Below are 18491 nucleotides of genomic sequence, written 5' to 3' on the forward strand. Positions count from 1 at the left end.
TCGGTAATGAGAACTAATTGGGAAGCACACGTTTTGGGTTCTATTTTATCAAATAGATCCACACTAGCTCTCTTTTTTGAAATGAGTGTTCACTGATGGCCACTGTTGAGTGCTGAGCTCTATCTCAGTGTTGTCATTTCATGGGATCTATCCAATTTTTCTCTAAAAAGCAATCTCTTCTTCCATGGATGTCTTAGCACCAAGAAAAATTTTGTTCTGACATTTTCACCTCTGTCATCAATAATGGCTCTCAGCTATCCAGGTGGAATTCACCTCTGACCTTAACTTCAGAGAGTGGAATTTTAGCTTAAATTGTGGCCATAAAATACACATACACATGCCATCCAATAATTTGCTTTCTGTCATGGGTTTCAAAGCCACCTCTCAAGCTTCAGAAAATAAAGATTCTCACTGCTGGTGGTATTTCAAGACATCTGGACTGCAACAATCTGAGCCATGTAGTTTTTCTTACTTAAAAGTAGATTTTGAGAGAGATGTTTAAAGTTTTCGAGTCAGACCAAAGAAAAATCTTTCCAGGGTGAGCATTTCAAAAACGAAACAAAACAACACACAAAAACAAACAAACAAACAATAATTAGTTATGCACTTAAAAGAATCATGAAGATCACCTAAATTTTACTATAATGGTCTTAAAGGATTAAATTTGGCCACGAAAAAGTACCATCAAGGTTATTTTACATTATAGTGTTTTGATAAGTCTATAAAAGTATAATTATGTTACAAATGTTTTCGTGCATAGTGAGTATTATATATGAGAATGACAGTGTCATTTCACAACAATGAATAATATAGAACATCCATATCTATTTATCTCCTAGTTGTTTTCAAATTGCTTTTGTTTATTAATGCCTTGAGTTTATTAATGCCTTGGGTTTATTCTATACATTATTGAATTTCTTAAGTCCAGAGAAAGAATAAGGAAGAAGATAATAATAGACAAATGAATAAAATAATGAAATAGAAACCCAGACATATAGAAAGTATCATCCAAGTCAAAAGTTGTTTCCTTAGAAAAATAAAATTAGCAAACATACTTTATAGTATTTCTTAATCTATCGATTATTGAGTTGCCTTAAAAATCTCCCACTTCCATATATCAATTTTTATTTTCTCTATTTTGAATCTATATTACTAGGTATTTACAAGTTTAAGATTATTTAACATTTTTAAAACTAAACCTCTAATTAGTAGGTAAATAAATATGATCTAAGAAGAGAGAATAGGAAATAAAGTACATCCTTTGAAATTCCCTTAGTAAGCCTGCTCATCACTAGGTAATACTTCTGTCAAAGTTTTTATCAAATAGATCCACACTAGCTCTCTTTTTCTTTGGTGTTTTTGTCGTTTACCTTTTTCTATTCTTCTACATTCAATCTTTTAAAAAAATCTTTCCATTTTTATATGTATCTTTTGTAAAAACCATACAGCTAGAATTCTAAAAAATTCATTCTGATGACTGAATTTTTGAAGTGGAAAGATTTGTGCATTTTCATAGATTGTGATTTCTGATGTATTTCTACTCATTTTTTTGCCAATGTTTTTGGACTTTTAATTTGGCTTATGTATTGTTTCTTCTCCCTGCTGCACTTCTGTCTCTTGAATTTATTGAATTTAGCTCTCTCATTTCATTGTCTTCCCTCCAACAGGTTTTAAATTATGTGTCCTATTTCTATTCTTTTAGTGGTTTCTTAAGAAATGTAATATTCCAATGTTTAAAGCTAATTTTGCCTTCTTCCACATCAGTGCAAGAACCATGGAACATTTAATCCCAATCATCACCGCCTGACTTAAATGCTAGTGTTGCTTGTGGTTTTAATTTCCAATTAAACATTATCATTATGTTTTACACAGTTCATATTTGCCTTTATGTTTACCATTTTCTTTATTTCCTATTCTCTCTTCTTAGATCATATTTATTTTCCTGAAGTACGTCCTTTGAAGTTCCCTTACTGAAGATCTGTTAGTAGTAAGCTCTATTTTTACTTGTGAGAAAATATCTTTAGTATACCCTCTTTTTTAAAGGATAATTTTATTATATATATAACTGTAGGTTTTATTTTCTCAGTTGAAAGGTATTATTATACTATTTTCTAGATATTGTCATTCATCTAATTGTTATTCTTTTGTGGCTCATGCTTATCTCCTCTTGTATTTAAGATCTCTTTGGTGTCCTTCAGTTATATCATGATATGGTTTTATTTTTATTATTTTGCTTTTTATTCACAAGACTTTTAGAATCTAGAGCTTTGAGTCTTTCATTCAACAAATTCTGGAAAATTTGTTGTCATTATCTGTTTAGTATCTCTCTTCCTTTCCTGTCATAATCTCCCTCCAGAATCAGAGTTCATGTGGCACGTTCTCACTCTATTCTCCATGTCAGTAACATCGTTTCATATTTTTATTTTTATCTTTTGTTCTGTATCCTGAATAAAATTTTAAGAACTTTCAATTCACAAATTCTCTCTAGATTGAAATGGAATCTGTTGTTTAACCTCTACATTGAATTTCTAATTTCAATTATTATGTTTTTCATTTCTAGAAATCCTATTTGATTTTTTTTACATCTACCGGATCAGTTTCTGATAGTCTCCTTCTCCTTTGTCATATAATGAAAACTTTCTTTTATTTCTTTAAATGTATTAAACACATTTACTTAAAATTTTTTATTTGGAAATTCCGATATCTATTATCTTTATGGGTCAGTTTCTATAGTTTATTGTTATGCTGGCACTTATGGTGGTTTGTTTCCTTGGTTTGTTTAACATTAAAAAAATGATTAGCCCATATCCCTTGGAACTTTATTTGTGGGGATTTTGAAAGTATATTTCTGTAGTGAATCTGTAATTGTTTATGGAAGCCACCTAGATAAACTGTTAATCTGAGACTAGTTAAAATTAAATTTTAGCCTCACTGTTTTTGAATTAATACAGATAATGTAATTTCTGGCCTCAAATATGTATGCATGTGGGCTTGTGGTCAGACATTCTCAGGGGAGTACTTATTTCTACTGATTCTGCTCTAACCAGATCAAAGCTTAGACAGGCATATATCTCTACTTCTTCTTTTTATGGGACAGATTTCATTGTAGTTCATCCACTGAGAAGGTTTCCCTTTGGCAATCTTAAATTTATTCTGGTCTCTAGTCCTATAGTCCATACTTATGTTCCAGGCTTTTACTTCTAAATACCTTACTGCTGACCTGTTAAAACCATTATTCCAAAACCAAACTCTAAGCCACCAGGATCAGCTCTTATATGCCTGAAGGTAAACCAGCACCAGTATGAGTATGTCCATCCAGATGAGCTTCTGGCCTATAGCTCATGTCTGGCCTCCACAAATTCCCATAAGTTTCCTATAAAGTCAGTTATGTTTAAAAAACAAACAAACAAACAAAAAAACCTTTAAAAACTATTTTATCCCATAATCTTACAGGTACTATAGTGGATAAGGTTTCTCAGAACATATAGCCTATATCATGTTTATAAACCAAAAAATTAGAAATCCTAATGTGATCATTTTAAAAAGTACTCATTGTCTAGATTCTAGTAACATAAAGTGATACTGGAGGCTCACCTTGACAAAATACACTAAATACAGAATAAAAAGTATAGGACTAATTTATTTATAGGATATAGAATTCTTGAAATTAACCCATCCAACTATTTTAATATTAAAACTACCTCCTCAGCCCCTACGAAGGCTAGAAAGAAAGGCTCTGGATAGGGTCCTGACCATCTAATCTATGTTTACAAGAGAAGCAGAATCATGCCCCCGTCCTAAAAACCTCTAAGATAAACCTGGTTCCAGCCAGTTTCTCCTTAGTTCCCAGGTATGAAAAAAGTATACATGAATTTAACCAAGAAGGAAAATTACTTTAATCTCTGTCTAGAAAAGAGATGAATGCATTTAGTCACGTATAGTTGTATTAAATAGTTTATTAATTTTTTTTTTATTATGGACATAGCTTTTTTATTATGGCTCCCAACAAAAAAATATTCTTAAGGATAATGTTCAAAACTGTTTTGTTATTATCTAAGTTTAGTTTTAAGAGAGTGAGACTGCAGAATCACCATGGGTGAATCTGATTATGTGTCAATTACAGACATGGGTTTTTAGAGCACAAATCTACTTACAGAGGTACTGAAAAATCCTGGAAACAAGATAAGGGAATTATCTTTGGGATAAATCTTATATCTATCTTGTGATTGTCTGTCAGTCTCCTCTAGCTGATGATGTAAGGATAGGGTCTTTGCCGAGGCCCAGTGTAGGGAATTTTCTTTATATATATGGTATAGTGCAATGAAAAAGACATCTGGTTTTTCTTCATATGATTCTCCTTGAACTACTTGTGATTCCTCCTTTAAAAGCTGATGACAGGTAAAAGGTATCATGAGAAAGATAAAATATGCTAAAAATCACTTTTAATGTAAAAAAAACCCCACTAAAAATAAATTCTTGTATACAAGATGGTGAGCTGAATTGAATACAAAAGTAAAAGGACATGACAACTTTTTAAAAAGTAGTCGTAGAAACACAAGGACCGAAGGTGAACCTGTCTTCCCATACATGGGCAAACAGCTGCGCCCTACACACATGGTATGCTGACAAGAGAGATATGGAGAAGGAAGCGAGGAGGAACATACCTGGTGAAGCATGAGTGAAGGTAAGGGGACAAAAGAGGGCATCCTTCACAGAAGGGTCAAAAATCAAATCACCATGTCCTAGGAGGTGCTGATATTTAGTAGTGTAGATGTCCAAGGGATCTGAACAGAAGGGTCAGGGAGCAATGATGGGGATCCGATTAGCTGTGGTTTTCAGCTCTGGGGAATGTTGAGTTGCAAGGTTAGTAAAGTTACTGTTGCAGAACACCCATATCTTACAAATATGAGCATAAGGTAATTCGACATCCACATACCCCAGCACTTTGACAAGAGGATGTTTAACAGTGTCAGACAGGAAGCAAAGAAGTAAAGGGGAATGGGGAATGGCTTTATAGGCAGCACTTAACCTAGATGTTTTCTTCCTGTCAAAGCCCAGGGTGATCTACGTACCTACTGACCCTTCACACAGAGGCAATGAAAAGTCATTCCTAAGCCGGCAGAGACCACTTTCCAGAGTTCACGGTAGATTCCAAAGGGACTTGAAATTTACAGTAGCAAATTAAAAAGATCACTACTTAGAACAGTGGAACTACAATTGGGAAAGATTCTGCTGAAAGTATGAATATAAATTATTTAAAAAAAAAAAACACTAAGAATTTTCTGCAAATTGTAACTCATTCGTCACAGATTAATGAGGACTTGGGGGACAATAAAAAAAAGAGATCAGACCAGACTAGAACGGAGATCATTCCCAGTATAAGGTCTGGCATTTTAAACTCAAGAGGAAAATTCTTACAGAAATTCAATCCATCCTTTTCATTCTGTGTTTTCATGATGAAATATACAACTATTCCACACTCTAACTGTAAGGAACATGTGAGGGCTTATCCTTCTTACTTTCTTAACCATGCCAGTAAGTTTTGATTTAATAGAAGAAATACAACAAAATCAAATTTGTCTAAGATAGCACGGGGATAGGGAGGCTTGCTCAGAAAAGATGAACTTCTGTCTGTTATACTATTTTTAACAGTATCTAATTTAGACTTTCACATTTTTAGTGTGGAGAGATCAAAGAGAGTCTGGAGGTATGCAGTGAAATCTATAATAGGCATAGAAAATAGGACCTACAAAGAAAGCTGTAAAATGTATGCAATAGTCCTTAGTCAAAAATGGAAAGGTTTTGGTGATTTAATATGACTTACAGTGACCAAAAGATAATTAGAAAGAAGTGAGTTTATGTATAATACAGTGGAAGAAATTCTGTTCAGGTATCAGAAAAAATAAGTAGTTAAAAGTTATGGAATTAGCTATTTGGGAAAATGCTTTTCTACAATAAGGACATAGGAATATGTAAGAAAATCAATTATTTTTTCATTTGGGATAAGTTAGGTACAAAGAGTTGTGAGTGCAAACAAATCATGTGTAAGTTTAAATTTTAATAAGAATGTAATACTTAGAAAGAGGAAAGTGATCCTCTTCTTCCAACTCTGAACAGCAGAGAAGTGAGCACTTCTCTTTCAAAGATTAAAGGACTAAACAGAAGATGTGGAGAGAAGAGTGACCGTAATGAAGCAAGGAGAACTTTTGAGGGACTGGAGGGATTCAGCCTAGAAGAGAACAGTGTGCATGATGTTTGTTTCTAAATATTTCAATGACTATCTTGTAAAGAGGAATTTAATATTTGGTGTCCTTCCCCTGCCCAAATAGATTTAGGATATTGAGTGTCTACAAAAAAGAAACATATTTTTTTCCTCCCTCTAATAAGTCTCATTATAAACAAGCGAAGTTATTTTCCTTCTTGGCTCTGCCTAAAATTAAATGAGCTAATCCTGAACCATGTAGGGGCTACAGATATTTTCTTAAGCGGAGCTTAAGTTTGTGGTCAAAATAAGCCATTTCTTTTAACCTTCGGGCATGACTTCTCATCTTCTGCCATGAGATGCTGTTGTGAATACATACTGAAAAATGGTAATTTTTAAAATTGCCAGCCATATTTGCTGGTAATATATAGGTGTATGCCTATGACAATGGTGGTGCTCATGAAGGTGAGACTACTTCATAACTAAATTTGAAAACATCTGAATAATGACATGTGGAGTTATAGAATATCAGATACACTTGGTAGCAGGAAACTATAAAACTTTTTGCTTTCTTTTACAACCCAAATAATTATCTTGTGTCATTATATTAAATTGATTAGAAAATTTTGCTCTTTCCAGTGGTTTTCTTTGAGTTAGAAAGAAATAGAATATCCTGAATTTGCACATTTAAAGTATTGAATTTCATATTTTTATTGCCAAAGAGGATCTGCCATAACAGAGATGGGTTGACAAGGGTTCTCTACGACTTTTCAAATCTCAAGTCTGAGAAACAAGATCAAAGAAAGTGGGCCATGTCCAACTACTCAATGGAGCTTGTCTCTAATTTCTAATTTGCAATTGGAGTCTGTAAGAGGTAAAAATAGAGGGCTTTGATTTTGCTTTCTATACTTTTTATTAATTTAATCTTTTCTACAAGTCATTCATTATATTTATAATAAAAACAAATTGTGAAAATTAAACATTTAAATGCTGGCATTGCTGAAGACATATGCCAATCTATACACAACAAATACAATAAGTTATAGGCAGGGCTGACTAGTGGGAAGCAATCTTCCCATTTACATGGGTTTGGTTCATATCTTAAATCTTTATCTTACTAGCTATATGCCTTTTATTTGCCTTCATATTTAAAGGATACTTTTACTGTTTATAGACTTATATGATGATGGGTACTTTTTAATTTTTCTTTTTGTTACATTGTTTCAAGAGAGGTTTTTTTCCCCTTTGTGTAACGTATCTTCCTTCTTTTGCTGTTTTCAAAATTTTCTCCTTGTCTTTGGTTTTTAATAATTTGACTATAAGACACCAGGTATAGTTTTCTTTGCATTTATTCTGCTTGGTATATTCTGAGCTATTTGGATTTTTATGATGTCTTTTAACAAATTTGAAAAGTTCTTGGCTGTTATCTCTTCAAATATTTTATTCTACCCCATTGTCTCTCTCCTTGTGATTCTGGAAGTTAAATTACATGCCTGTTGGATTACTTCAGAATATTGTCCCAGATATTCTATTCTGTCTTCCTTCTTTTTTCACTCATTTCTTTTTCATTTCAATTGGATACTGTAATGACCTATCTTCAAATTCAAAGATTCTTTCCTCTGCTGAATCTTACATGTTTTATTTCTGATATAGTGATTTTTTTTTTTTTCTAACATCCCATTTGACTATTTTAAAAATAGTTTCCTGGTGTCTATGGCCATGCCACCCTGAACAAGCCCGACCCTATCTGATCTCAGAAGCTAAGCAGGGTCAGGCCTGGTTAGTACTTGGATGGGAGACCACCTAGGAAGACCAGGTGCTGTAGATGTAAAAAAATAAAAAATTAAGGGATTGTAAGCTGATAAGGTCCTTGCAATCTGTGAGGTCAACCAAGGGTTGCCTTGCTTAATACATAAAAAAATAAATAAAAATAGTTTCCTGGTCTCTGGTGAAATTCCCCATTTCTTCATGAATGTTGTTGACCTCTTGCACTAGAACTTAAAATTATCATAGTTATTATTAAGTTCTTGTTTGATAATTTTAACATTAATGGCATCACCTGGTCTGCTTCTATTGATTATTTTCTCTCTTAATCATGTGTCACATTTTCTTGCTTCTTCACTTGTTTAGTAGATTTTTTATTATATCTGAATATTTTATACAAAATAACAGTAGAGACTGAACTAAATAATATTTACATTGAAAAATAGAATGTCCTTTTTTCTATGCCAGCCTGCTTGGTTGGGTTACTGAGTCAATCTAATCAGCAGAACTGGGCTTCCTGCAATTTTAGTGTGACTTAGTTCACTACTGACTTCAAATATTTTGAAAGTGGGATCAGTACCTACCCTTCTCCAGATATGAGAACTGCCGAGGTTCTGGAGATCTCTTTACACTTCATAATCATGCTACCCACTTTCTAAACCACTAAAAATATATATTTGCTTTATAGCTCCGCTGACTACTGTTTGGGTTGCTGAGGGAATTCTCTTTGTTCTTTACTAGGCTTTTTGCACCTATAGAAATGTCTCTCTGCTTGGAATGTCTCAGAAAGATTTCTCTCATCTCTCTTGCCATGCCTCCAATCCTTGGCAAGCTGAAAGTCTGGAGTGCCTCAAGTTCATTTCTCTCAGATCTCTTATACTGTTCCCCTCAACCTTCAAAGGATGGCTTTCATGCACTTGGGGAGGCTCCAAACACTTTAGGTAGATTCTCTTTTAGCTCTTCTGTTCCACCTCTTAGTCTTTGGTATACTATATGCCTAGCACCAAGCAAAGAGCCATGGAACATAGTTTGCAGGTGTGTCTAGACCTGATCTGTGGCTGGAGTCCTTCAGAATTATAATCTGTCACACCAAATGATATGTGGACATTAAAACCTAAAGATTTTTGCTGCTTTTTTTCTTACATCTCTCTTTGTGGATTCTTTCTCGTGTCATTCTGCAAAGGATGAAAGAAGCTGTGAATCTTTCTTCTTTCACAAAGAGAATTTTCTGGGTTTCATATATTTAGATTTCTTTTCTTCCATAGCTTTATGGTAGGCCCAGAAAAACTATGATTTTATGTTTCTGTTGCTAGAGTGAGAATGATGGTCTTTCGTGACTACTATATCCTAAACAGAAGCCACTACGTAATTTTTGATAAATTAATTAATCTCTATGAGCCTCAGTTTATCCATAAAATGACCTATATAATAGTTTTAAGTTTAAAGATGATGTAGCTATATTATATATTCTCATTTTCTTTCTCTTTCTTCCTTGGGAGGCACTAGAAATAGTATATAGCGTGGTTATAAAAAGCAAACAAACTCATTGTGCAGTATTTCTTTCTCTTCATTGTGCTCTTCTTTTTGTCAATGATAATCCAAGTTCAATAAACTGACTTTTCTCCTGTTGCTTCAGAAAATCTTACTCATCTTGAAATAGACTAATTTTATTCAGTACTATATTTTAAGTAAATTAATAGTTGACCCTAAAAAGCCCACATTGAATTAAATATGGTCTCTCAAATATCAAATAGATTAACATTTGAATGACACCATCTCTGAGAACATAAAATATGTTAAAAAACAATTTTTATTTTACAGTCAGCCTGTTTTTATCAGCCAGGAAACCTGAGTCACAGAGACATTAACTTGATCTGATATTAAGGAGGGAATATAACCATAACAGAGACAGTCTTTGAACACGATTTTACTGTCATGATTCCCACACCAGTCATCTAAATCGCATTGTTAATTTACACTGATTTGAGATTCCTGGAACCTACTTTCATGTCACATTCATTACTTTTTGAAGAACAGATAACATCTACAGTACACTAAACTAACTTCATTTTTTGGATTAAGTATTAATTTAAAATGCCACAAGAGGAACAATAACTATATGTAAATGACACTGAGATATAGAAATAGGCAGGGAATATTTGGCTGACAGGTATAATTCTGCACTGATACTGGCTAGAATTTTTCTATTTCTCTCCAATCCATTCTTCCCAGGCACATCTATACCAGTATACCTTCCCTGGAATCCAAAATTTAGATGTTTAAATGTTGGAAAATGCCCAAAGGTTATCCCTCACACTCTGTTTTCTAAGCAAAAAGAATCCTTTTTTTTTTTTCTTTTGAATGAGGAGATTCTGATTAAGCCTTAGCTAAAGTGACTCAAGTGCTTTGGTATACATGATGCCCTAAAGGATTATTACTGATGTCATTTATGTGATCACAAGCTGTGTTTACATCAGTAAAGAAAGCTAGGCTTGTGTAGTATTAATAGCCCTACTAATTACACTACTATAAAAGGTTTATGGATGAGATAAATTTCAATATTATTATTCTAATGCTCTGGCAGTGGCATTCTTCCAGGAGAAGGTATCACAGGGCTCATTTGTTTTCCCCTATTTTCACTCATTCAGGAGGAGATAAAAAACAAGAGACTGAGTGAAAGAAAAAAGGAAGGGAGTCCACTAGGACTTAACTCTTACACCAAGAACAGACTGTGGGAGAGATCGCAATCATTTCATGTTTTTATTTTAAGATTTAAAAGTTATTTAATCTTGTAAATGAATACGAAACAATGCTCATTTCACTGGTAACTAAGGAAATAAAATTTACAATGAGATACTTTTTTAACTTTCAGACTGACAAAAAAATTACTGCTAATATCCAACATTGATAAAAAAGTAGGAAAACATATTCTCAAATATTGTTAGTAGGCTTTGGAACTGGTAATACCTTTTAGGGAGGGGAAATTTGATGATATTAATATTTAAAATGCCCCTTGACTCAAGATTTAAATTGTTAGAAATTTAAACTACAAGATACTCTCACATGTATTTAAAGATATATCTACAATGATGCTTCTTGTAAAATATATGGAATAATTCGAAATTGGAAACAATCTTTATGACCACTAATTGTGAGCTTATCAGTACTACTGTACCAATTAAAAACTATAAAGTAAATGTACACGTATTGAAATGGAAATTTTTCCAGGAAATGTTATTATGTAAACAAAGCAAGTTTCAGAAAAAACATATATAATTCCTAGCATTTACATGAAAAACACATTATAACTATGTATATGAATGTATATACATAAAAAATGCTGTGAAAGACGAATAACAAAATTTAGCAAAGATGTCCTATGAAGAAGTGAGTGAGATTTATGTGGTGGGTGAGAAGCACAATCTCTCTCTTTTTTAAATTTCTGTCTGTATTTACAATGTTTATATTAACATAAACATGTAATGTTTATATCCATGTATTGTTGTGTAATTAAAAAAATAAATTTAAAAAATGGTTATAACATTGTCACCTCAATATTGTCTTAAAGTCTCTTCATGGTTTCTTCTTAGTATTTAGCAGTTTTTATAAAGTAGACATCAGCTTTAGAAGCAGTCTAACAAAGATCTTTGATCAGAAGATTTATTATTAAGGAGGTCTTTCAATTTATTTTAACTTTTAACTAAATTGAGTTGATTTTAATGAGTTTATATTAAGAAGTGAATGGAATTCTTTGAGTTTAGCAATAATGTTGTACATAGAGCACAGTATTAACCAGTCACTTCTTATGAAACTAGTACCTAAAATATTAAGTTAATTTTTTTATATTAGGATCAATTCTGTAATCCAAGACAACTTGGCTTATAATTCAGAAAAAAAAACCCTGTTCGGAGAACAGAAATTAGAATATTACATCTTTAGCCTCTTTTACTCAAGAAGACAGGCTAATTAGAAAGCAGAAATAGCAACATTCTAGTCTCTTAATTTTGAGCTTTTTTGAATTCTTATTAAAAGACCTTACTTTGGTTCACAAAATGATACTGAGAAGTACATGTTGATGTCAGTGGATATGGCAAATAATCATCTTTTATTAGCCAATTCCTCCCTCAACTATTTTTTTGTAAATCCTGATTTCAATATAAATTATAAATAAGAAAGGATTTATATGATCATCTAAAGCCTGGTTGACTACTGCACTTTATAGCACATAAAGTTTTAAAAGAAGGACTGCAGGTGTGGCAGGTGTCAGAGACAGAGAGCAGTTCGGGGGATACAGCAGCAGTCCTGGCAAGAGGTGATGCATGGCTTAGCTTAGGCAATGCTATTGCTGATGGGGATGGAGAGACAGCATTGGAAAGGATCACGCATGGTATCTGGTCCACAGTGGGCTCAATAGATATTTGTGAAATTTAACTCAAAACAACTTTTTATCAGTCAACATATTCCACAACCAAATAAAACTTCGACTCCAGAGATGATGGCAGCTTTCTAAGTTAGTTTGTTGGGTATGTTTAAACTTTTAACCATGAGAGTTGCATAGATACACGGAGCTTACCTGTGGTTGGCAATATGTTTACTAGAGGGAGACACTTTTTTCTGGTTTTCAGGTGAAGCCATGAATAAGTAGACTTAGATCAGGGATTTGGGTATAAGATTAATAGAATACAATAATGGTTTCTTCAAAGGAATCATAATCATTGCTGCATTTAATTGGATAGTTATCTGTGCTACTTTCTAAAAATGAATTGGTACCATTGGAAATTATCCATATTGTGACGCTGGTTATCAAAGGCATCATTAATTTACTCCTCTAGAATACTACGAAATGGTAACTTAAAACCCTGAAAGAGAGGCAATGAATATTTGCTGAATGGAGCATGCTGCAAACTAAGGAAATAAAATAAGCTAATTGGTCAAAAGCAAGAGGTTGATATTTTGTTTTTCCATCCTGCTGCTCCATCCACAGATGCTAGTGGTTTCAGTGGATGGTTGGCAGTCTTTTCCCTCTAACAGGTACTGGGATAAAGCCCATGAACTCTGATATTCTCTACTGCGTTACTACTTGTAATTTTATAACATTAAATTATTGTGATTTCTAATATCTTATGAGGGTTATTAGAAACTTGGGACGAGTTTAAGTTCATATACCAGAAAGCACTGAAGGTACATCCCCAAACCACCAGAAAGATAAAGGTTTCTTAAAGGGATACGGTCAGACAAGTAAGAGTATTTGCCACTACATAGAGGGGTCATTTAGGTCAAGGGTCCCCAACACCCAGGCCGGTCTGTGGCCTGTTAGGAATGGGGCCGCACAGCTGGAGGTGAGCGGCAGGCAGGCGAGCGAGCCAAGCTTCACCTGTATTTGCAGCCGCTCCCCAGCATTAACATCACCACCTCAGCTCCACCTCAGATCATCAGACATTAGATTCTCATAGGAGCACCAGTCCCTGGTACCAAAAAGGTTGGGGTGCCACTGACTTAGGTCAGGCAAAGAGATTATACCTGTTTGTAAGAGCAGAGGAGATCTTTGAGGGTGTTGGAAGTCAATAATAATCACGAAAATAGCTAACTGCTCTAGCTTGTAAAAGCCTAGCAGCCAAGAACTCACCACAGCTAAGTCTAAATAAAAGAGGTGGATGAAGTCTGTGCTGTATTCTCCCAGGGAGACAGTGTCGGGGTGGTACAGGGACTGGAGGAACAGCTGCACCTCTTCTTAATGTGAAGTCAGGGTCTAGAGCAAAGAATGCGCGCATGATCAAAGAAAAGCCAAGGGGAAGACCATGAAATAGTCAATGTACTGATCCTAACTGCTCATAAGAAATTCTTCTGCTGTGAATTGGGAAAGGGAGGACTGGTAGCTGGATGGAGAAAAGAGTGGTAAAATGAATGACAGAGGAGAAGTAAATTCTTTTGGAATGAAGATGTGGTAGAGATAAGAGAAAGCAAGGCCCTCAGATCTGTACTCTTGAAATTACAGGGACTTTTTACTTGTAACTCTCTTTCTCTTGTCTATGAGCTTAGAGGGGGGTGGAGAAGGGAAATCATCTTTTCTCAGTTAGGTATCCTTCCCACCTAGCAGTACAGTGTCTAACAGAAGGCCCTCAAAATGTACTTGTTGACTAAATGAATGAAATAATGTGTGAATAAATACATGAAGGAATAAATGACTTGAGAAAGGTAAGATACCTTAAATGTAGATAATAGAAATCTGAATAAGATGTAATCAGGTCAGAGCCTTCTAGAAGGTTTGGTATGAAATAATTATGGACAGAACTAAAACTATAAAACTCTGTAGGCTAGGGAGGGTGCACAACCTGGCTTGTGCACCAGGTTGATTCCATCAGTTAAGAGACACTGTAAGTACAGGAACACATTCACAATAATTTTCCTGTCAGGTATCTAAATTATTCAACATATTTGATGTCAAAACAACAGAAATCAGGAGTTGAGATCTATTAAATTTCCATATAGTAAATAACTTACAATTTTTAACAGTGCAGAGACTTCTACATTTATGACACTTATGTAAGCTCTGCCCACACATTTCTCCGTTAAAAAGAAGTTACCAAGTTTCTTAACTTTATTTTTAGAAGATAAGTTCTTTGCTTGTTTCTGAGTGATCTAACTTAGTCTCTTGTAGTCTGACAAACGTTTAAAATCAATAGCTTGCTTAAAGTGGCGCTATAACGGTCCTGAGTTTAACACAGCACAGCTGAGACTTTCGACCTCAGCAAATGACAGCCACAAAGCCAAAAGCTGAAATGTGCTTGCAGATATGGGACCTGCTGCTTTGAATTTGGTGAAGCCCCAGTAGCTCATTGAGTTTGCCCGTGGAGTGCCCTTCCTGCTGAACGATGGTTTTGTGATCTGTGACAATGGATCATGGTCATGGAGCAATGACTCCATGATCCGTGACAGTGTGGTCTAACCCTCATCTCATCTAGAGCATGACGGGCTGGCAGCCACTTCCCTGGCTCTGTAGCCCCAAGGACTGTGCTCTCTCAGGGCATTTTTCAGCACTTTTTAATCTTGGATTATTTTTAATTTTTCCCTCTCCCACCTTGACTTTATTTTTCAACAACGAAATAGAATGTTCATACTCTGTCAAAAAATGGGAGCAAGATTCCTTTTAATGAGTTCATCCAAGAACAATTCTTGTCCATGCAATAGTTTGTTAGTAAGACTAGATCTCTGCTTACAGATTTCTTACTAGGGTTTCCGTGGACATGGCCTTAAAAGAGACATGCTGTTCCTTGATTATTCCAAATAACTGATGGAAATGTGGGATTCTGGTTATAAAATAGTGACCGAACGCTCACTTTTGGAATGCATCTGATGAATCCCTACAATTGAATTGATACGATCTTCTAAAACATCTATGGTCCTTGTCTCAAAAACTGATTCCTTGCTGGTAATTATCAGGGACAGAAATGCCATCCTGTCCTGGCTTTGGTCAAACCACACTTCTTTTTCCTCACCCTCTCCAGCTGGCATGTGCCTCAGTCAGCAGGCCAAATGGGAATGCCGTTTTCCCAGCTGCTTTGTGTCTGTTTGCTTTCTGTATGAGTATTGAGTTGGTTGCAGTTCACAGATGCATTCTGTGTGTGTTGTGGAAGAAAAGAGCATTCAGGAAAAAAGGTAGTCAAGCTTAGTTTACAACACACTTGATCTTAATTGGTGTATTTGTGCTCTGAGCCTTCTCTTGAGCAAAGAATAGTAAGCTGGAGTGGTTATTTGCAGGTAGGGCTTACACTGAATCTAGATCTTCTCTGCAAGGTCTGAATTTGTAATTAACAGTCCTGTCTCAGTAAAGGCAATGAGAATGACTTTTCTTCCAGTTTCTTCCCATTTGCTTATCAGTTTTGGCTGTGTGAGAAGGAAAAAGCTGGGGTGAAGAGAGCAAACAGGAGAAGAGATAGGAAACCCACACAGAATATGTGGAAGAGAAAGCATTGGAAGCAATTCTGCCCCAAGCCTTCACAATCATAATCAGAGCTCTAGCACAAAACATTTCTGGGGAAAGCCCTGGCCTAGGGAATTGTCCTTTCAACTCTTTCCTTTGGTAACTGCTCCCACCTCGGCTCCCCCGTTCCCATCCCCATCTCTAATAGCTTGGGCCACTTGAGTGAAGTTACACCTGAAGTAAAAGGGTAGCTCTGGCTCCTTCTGAACAGATTTTGGGTGCCCATTGTTACCCCTGGCTTGGCTTTCTCAGGAAGAAGAAGCCCCACTCTACATCCTGAGGGTGCTAGTGTAATAATTACTTCAGCGAATTCCCTCACTTGCAACGGACACTGTAGTGGTAAGAAAGCATCTAAAATATCTCTTCTTTTTGATCCCTCTATGAACCATACCTGTGCCTACTCTGACATCCAGCGACAAGTTAAAGAGACTATCAATGCCAGAAGATGGCTAATGAATTTCAAGATCCTTATGGTAGAATTTATTCAAATTAAGTGTTACATGTATAAAATTCAAGTTGCTGGAGAGGAGAATCAATATTTATTGAGCAAACATAATGCCAATGATGGCACATCATATTCATTGAATGTTTTCTCTATGCCTGACACTGTGCTAGTTTTCCAAATATATCATTTAGTTCACACACAACCTGTAAACCAGTTATTATTATTATCTTGACTTACAGAATGAAGAAATACAACATAGACAAGTTATGAAAACTTACTAGTCTGACTCACTGGCTCTTGAATTTTGATTAAATTGAGAAACACTAAAAGTCTGACCCTAATTGTTTAAAATTATATTGTTAAAATTATATTTTAATTTAGTAAACTTAGGTAATAATTCCTAAATATGATTCTTAAAGATAGATATTTTCTTAGACATGGCTAATTAGTAGTTAAAGATAAAAGAAATACTCATTCTCTTTCATAGAAGTGTCAAATACTAAAAAATAGTCAGAAACATAAATTCTGATTGTATTTTCTTTTACTTGGAAGTCAATTTCCTCTATTTTTTTTTCCTCATATAGGTCACTCAAGGAGTAGTCACTTCGACTTATAATTAGAACTCACTATTTGCAAGCATTACGTTTAAATTTGGTGAGTTACGAGATCCTCTTCCTGGTCCTCAAAAATCTCAGAAAAGGCAACCAATGAAACCAGATGCTCAAAAATTGCATAGACAGGGAATTCTGATCTAAAGATTATCACAATACAATTCCAATCCTGTGAATGAAGAAAAAAATCGTTTGCTTCATATTTTTTTTCCTGCTAATCTCATGCAGCAGCAGACTGCACTAGTGTCTGCAAGATGGCTAACTGCTGAGTCTTTGATTTAATGAAAACTTAAGGAAAGCAATTCAATTCACTGCAGGGACTGCTTTGTTCTTCCATTATGATTCTTTTTTAATGAGAAAGATGATTTTAAGGATAAACTCTATTCCTCTGAATTTTTACACTAATTACATACAAAGCACTATTTTGGCAGAAGGGGACTTATCTCCTTCAGGCAATACAGTTATCATCTTGTAACCACCCTTCAATCTCCCACATGAATGCTGCAGCGTGCCAGGAATGAGTACTGCTCTCTGCCAGCTCTCAGCATGGAGAGATGAATGCTTAAAGATTTTCAGAATTAACAGCCAACATGGACTCCAGATAAAACAGGGAGACAGTACTTCCCTTCAAGCTTATATGCTGTTTGAAACGAAAGACTCAGAGAGCATCCATTAATAAAGTATATGGTGTGGGGAATGACGGATGTATAAAGTGTGTATGTGGGTGTGTGTGTAAGTTTACTTGAGGATTCATTAAAAGAAGATATTGTTACATATTCATGTAATTTTCCTTCAATTGAAAAGTCACTTACTATGCTAGGTGATATTGAAAGTTCTGAATAAGGTATCACTTTGAGATTCATCCATTTTAGCACAAACAGGACATGCACTGTTGGATACAATAAGTTTGATTAAGACTGTGGGAGACTTGATTTGGTGCAAATTCACCCTATAAGTGCTGTAAGTGTATGGAATGTGTGTACTTTGGCATCATTTAGTGGATTGTGAACTTGATCAATAACAGTTCCTGTCCCACTAGCGAATTCCTTGGAATAGGTACATTTTGGGAGGAAACTGTACTCATTCTTGTGGTCTGAAAGCACGCCACAATGAAGGAAGTTTTAATGGTGCTTCTTAATATTGGAAAGTGACTGAGGATATAGCTACATATTGGAAACTGAGCCAAATGATACACTAGTTCATCGTGGCAACCACGTTGTGATAGGGGATGGTCAATTCTTAGCTCCTGCTCCTTGGTCAGGCATATTAAAGCATAATTTACATGCAATATAATTCACCCCTTGTAAGTGTTCAGTTTAAAGAGTTTTGGTGAATGTATATAGTCATGTTACCTCTATGACAATTAAGATATATAGTACATTTCTGTCGGGAGCCTTAAGCCTGCACCCAAAGATAAGAACCACATCCTGTTACCGAGAACAAACTCTGCTAGCTGTGACCTTTGGACAGCCACGGCACTGTGAAGCA

The 18491-nt window shown here is 35.0% G+C and overlaps 1 protein-coding gene and 1 pseudogene across 1 annotated transcript in view; one reads left to right on the forward strand and one right to left on the reverse strand.

Moving 5' to 3' along the window:
* SLC35F1 (solute carrier family 35 member F1) overlaps positions 1 to 18491 on the reverse strand; it is a 142618-nt gene that overhangs the window by 115399 nt on the left and 8728 nt on the right. The gene's annotated exons all lie outside the window — the stretch shown is intronic.
* On the forward strand, positions 7912 to 8030 carry LOC111738802 (annotated as a pseudogene).

Source organism: Pteropus vampyrus, unplaced genomic scaffold (genome assembly GCF_000151845.1).
Source record: "Pteropus vampyrus isolate Shadow unplaced genomic scaffold, Pvam_2.0 Scaffold43, whole genome shotgun sequence".
NCBI lineage: Eukaryota > Metazoa > Chordata > Mammalia > Chiroptera > Pteropodidae > Pteropus > Pteropus vampyrus.